Genomic DNA, 5,184 nt, shown 5'->3' with positions numbered 1-5,184 from the left:
GTACGTTCCGGCAGTACCCCGGGGGACATAGACCCACTCAGCGACAGTGATGCTCATACTCATACTATCATAGTCATAGGGTCTATGTCCCCCAGGGTACTATTGCCGTATCGGAGGGTACCCTGGGTACGGTTCGATATATCGGAACGTACCCTGGTAAGTTAACTATCTGATATGGTTAGGGTTAGGGTTAGGGAGTAGGCGTAGGCGACTCCCTAGACTTGTTAGTGGAGTAGGCGAGGTACGGTTCGGCATATTAGATAGTACCAGGGTACGTTCCGATATATCGTACCGTACCCAGGGTACCCTCGGATAGTACCCTGGCGGACATAGACCCTCTCAGCGACAGTGACAGTGCCAGGCAGTGGCAAGAAGTAGTCTAGTCCAAGCTGACGCAGACCCCAGTAATGGGTTAAAGCCGCACTTTCAGATTAGCAAAGCGGTGTTATAACGTCTGCGTGCGGACAAGGAGTAGTCAGACTCGTACTCATAGTCATACTCACAGTATAGCATACATAGTTAGAATATATAATATAGCTTTCTTGGTAGTGGAACTGGTACATGAAATGGCACAGTGATTGCTTTATCTGGTTTAATTGTAGGTCTAGTAGTAGTACTATAGCCCGCGTACAATTGCTGCAGGGCTATAGAACATTTTATGCCTGGTTTCGTAACTGCACCTGTCCCCCAATGCTTCCACGAAAAATGGCTCACAAAACGCAGAATGATCGGGCTTTTTAATACTTATTTATCTACATCATGATCATAGTACATGGAATGCTGTTGTGTACACGCGTGACATCACCCGAAATGTAATAGGCTGCATCATAGCTGCCCATGTGTTTTGTCTACATTTCGGGTAACGTCACGCATGTACACAACAACATTTGAAAACTAAGCGCAAGTAGTGCTATAGCACTCTGAGGAATAAATGCATAAATACAGTTTGTAAAGTTGTGGAAAGTGTTCCAAAAGATAGGTGAGATGTCCATGTAGATAAATAAGTGTTAAAAAGCCCGATCATTCTGCGTTTTGTGAGCCATTTTTCGTGGAAGCATTGGAGGACAGGTGCAGCTACGAAACCTGGCATGAAATGTTCTATAGCCCTGCGGCAACATGCAGTACGCGGGCTATAGTACTATAGAGCTAGGTTAATTGTTACTCAACTGTGTTGATTGAAAACGTACTGCTGACGTTTCGCCTCCTATCAGGAGGAGGCTTTCTCAAAGCTGACTGAAGATTATCAGTTTTGACCACCAGATGGTGTAGTGGTCAACAGAGCTCTCTTGGTCCACACTAACTCCAAGAAACGGTCTTGCTAGGGTTAGAAAACCGTTTCAAACATTGGCTGCACAGCTAAACACATAGTTGTCGTATTTGCCAAGTATCGCCAAAGAACACTTCACATATGATATACCAAATGAATCAGTATACATCCACCTTCTTGTAACCATCAGTGCGCTACGATGCGCTTGTTACTTACGGGGTTACAGCGACTTTTTGAGACGAATGCAATCAAAATCATGAATTCGCCACTATTCTGTATCATTCCGACTGCGACTAAAATCCGCAATAGACCGAACAAGGGAAATTAAACAATCTGCGATCCTCCAGGGGTCGAAATTAGATTTTTATTATGGTACCTATTCGGGATACCAGGTATTGAAATCTGGTATCCCCCCCCAAAGATCTGGTATCCCATTTTTTGGATAGTAATTTCAACAATTGTTTGCCTTCAAAATTCTCATCGCTCGCATTCATTTTACATACGCTTCCACAGTACTGTAAACAGGAATGATGATATAAAGCCAAACTTGTTGTAGTAACCTGTATAACCTTTAATATCTTACGCACATCACATCTCCTTCCACACAGACAAAGAACGCGCACACGCGCATACGCGCGTGTGCCTCCTTCCGCGACCAGAACCAGAATCTCTCTCGACTCCTACATCATTATCCTATATATTCCCCCCAACTCTTACATCCTGCACGCACATGTACTGGTTCTCCCAGACCGCGTCCTACCCCCATTTCACAATGACCCTAGAAGCTGCCTAACCTAACCACGTTTACAATTCTCCCTAATACATCAATGAAGCCGCCACAAGCGACGCTCTGTCTAGCTAGACTATGACTAAAACAACTACTAGTCTAGCTCCACTGACTAATTCATGTAACACGTGCAAAACACATGTTACAGTACCGTACACTGCAGACGTATTGTCTAGATGCATTGTCTGGTTTACTTGATACAATGTATACACATCACATTTATGATCAACATCGGCTTCTTGCAACAATATCTTGCAAATATGCTATGCCTGCTGTATACGCTAGTGTGGCGTAAGGGTGCCTGAGCCCGCTCAGATCGCGCGCACTCGCTCAGATGCGCCGCCGTATAAAGTTGATAACTTAACAACCACTATCCCGATTTTGACGATTTTTTTTTTACTATCCCGGCAGGATACCAAGCATTGAAATCTGGTATCCAACACAAGAATCTACTATCCCGCGGATATCGGGATACCGCTAATTTCGACCCCTGGGGACCTCATGTAAACCAACCCTACATCCAAGAACGTCATCTAAGGTTTTTCCAAATTGCCCAGACATTTGTGAACATCGTTCCACATGCTTTGGTGTGTAATTGCCGTGAGAGCCATAGTGCAGCTATTGTACTATTTTTGTAGTATTTTCTAGCGAGTCTTTTCTGCTTCGGGTTTTCCGTGTCTCAATTGTTGAGCATGCATAGTGTAAACATGGCGGGTAAACACTCGTGGAATTTAGTTGATATGCTGTGAGAATTAGCAGATTATACCATGAATTAAGAGATACACTCTAGTTTAGGAGCACGGCAACTGTGAGTTAACGTTCATATTTTAAACAAGGCAAGTCAAAGGTGGTAATAGAATAGTTTTATTTGAGATATACAGAGTTATTCATCTAGATCTGCATAGGTGATAGGTTTTTTGTATGGAAGCGTGTCAGGCTGTAGGGCCCCTATAGACAATCAGTCGCACAGCCTCGTCGGGCTAGGTCCACACGTGACTGAGTCTGTATCCTCCCTCGTCACGGTTGATGATGTACGGGGTCTTGCGGATCCAGATGGCCTCCTTAATCCAACGCCTGATTTTGATTGGATTAGTAAATGCGGCTACCCCAATTGGGCACTCGAAAAAGTGTCCAAGGAGATGAACACTTCACGGGTCCAAACAACATCCCATAAGAAAACCTCCACTGAGAAACCGAAGGCGATTATTGTCCTACCATATGTCAGAGGCATCACAGACGTAGTTCAACGTCACCTAAAAAATGCAGGTGTGGCATCAACAGTTAGACCTTAAAAAGGCATTTGGTACACCCTAAGGACAGACTAGATATACACAACATTACAGACTGTCTACAAGATACCGTGTGCAATGTGTGAAAAAAGTTATATTGGAGAAACCGGCCGAAAATTTAAAACCCGACTTAAAAGTTAAAGAACATAAAAAGGACGTAGTAAGGAGTAGCTCCCAAATCTTTCACAAGGGCCTAACGAAAACAGTCGGCTAATGAAAACAACCAAATCCGCGATCATGGACCATGTAGCGAAGGACAATCACACCATCGATTGGGATAATTCGAAGATCATCGATCGCGAGCCAATCAAAATCAGGCGTTGGATTAAGGAGGCCATCTGGATCCGTAAGACCCCGAACATCAACCATGACGAGGGAGATACTGACTCGGTCACGTGTGGACCTAGCTGTTGACAGACCACTACACCATCTGGTGGTCAAAACTGGTCATCTTCAGTCAGCTTGGAGAAAGCCTCCTGATAGGAGGCGAAACGTCAGCAGTACGTTTTCAATCAACACGGTTGAGTAACAATTAACCCAGATAGATCTATTATTCTACCAACCGAATGAACTTATTGAGGCACAGTGATTATTGTATCCCCCGAACGAAGTTCGTGGGGATACTATGGGTTTGGCATCGTCGCGCCGCCGCCGCAGAGATTTCCTTGTGAACGCTCTACCGGCTGCAGTTCTTCTCGGATCATCTTCAAATTTCGCATGAAGGTGCCTTATCGTAAAGCGAAGACGCCAAACGCTTTTGGTTTGGGCGGAGTCATCGTTGCCATGGTAACAACATTTTTTGTCGAAATATTCTAGAACCTGTAACTTCTTCAGTTTTTAGCCGATTGTCATGAAATTTATATTTGTATTAAAATTCATATTTAAATTTATATTGAAATTAAAATTAAAAAATTAAAAAATTAAATTTAAATTAAATTTTTTTAATTTTTATTGTTATTAAAATTTGTTTTAATTTTAATTTATGATTGTCATACTATATATATATAACTATATATATATATTATAGGACATGTTATATTGGCCCTGTGTCCAAATTCCGTGACAATCGCGATTAAAAACAGCACAAGTTACAGGTTTTACAATATTTCCACAAAAATGTTGTTACCATGGCAATGATGACTCCGCCCACACCAAAAACGATTGGCGTCTTCGCTTTACCATAACTCACCTTCATGCCAAATTTGAAGATGATCCGACATCGGGTAAAAACTGCCCACCAGGTCACTGCGATCTTTATTTCACCTTTACTTTGACCTTGATCATATTTCCCTTCAGCTCTCTAACTCGGCCCCTAATTGACTAAGCGCGACCAAACTTGGTATGCTTACACATCTTGGTGAGAAGGTCTGTCGGATACCAAAACCACCACTGCCCTTGACCTTAGTTTGACCTTGACCGTGGACTTACATTTCCTCTTCGGCCTCCTAGGGTAACCAGATTCCATATACTTGCACATCTGAGGCACACCAGTTGTCTAACAAACCTTTGCCTTTGTCACTTATTTAACTTTACCTGCCTTCTACGTCCTTACACAGATATTCCATTCATACTAGATCACGGGGGATACATGTAGTTGGCGACAACTGCTCGTTTCTAGTTTATAGTGATAGTTATAAGTAGTGCTGCTGCAGTGATAATTGTATCAGACACAGAGTCAATCAGGTCAAACGTTGCATTTGGCATTTGCACATGCAAGTTCTTTATAACTATAAGCACGTTTTACATGCCAGTATTTCGGTGGTTTAATGCAACTTGTACTATCATATCTATGTGCAGGGGCGGATCCAGGGCTAAAGCTAGACAGTATTTTTTCAGATTTT

At 42.8% G+C, this 5,184-nt stretch overlaps 2 protein-coding genes across 3 annotated transcripts in view; both read left to right on the top strand.

The window, feature by feature from the left end:
- The window catches only part of LOC106810521 (protein max-like), a 14,043-nt gene that overhangs the window by 3,609 nt on the left and 5,250 nt on the right, over positions 1-5,184 (top strand). The window lies entirely within an intron of this gene.
- Positions 1-5,184, top strand: part of LOC106810520 (protein max-like) — a 14,082-nt gene that overhangs the window by 6,815 nt on the left and 2,083 nt on the right. The window lies entirely within an intron of this gene.

Source organism: Priapulus caudatus, unplaced genomic scaffold, assembly GCF_000485595.1.
Source record: "Priapulus caudatus unplaced genomic scaffold, Priapulus_caudatus-5.0.1 Scaffold448, whole genome shotgun sequence".
NCBI lineage: Eukaryota > Metazoa > Priapulida > Priapulimorpha > Priapulimorphida > Priapulidae > Priapulus > Priapulus caudatus.
Note: the sequence above shows the minus strand (reverse complement) of the source record. Positions and strands in the feature narration are given on the sequence as shown.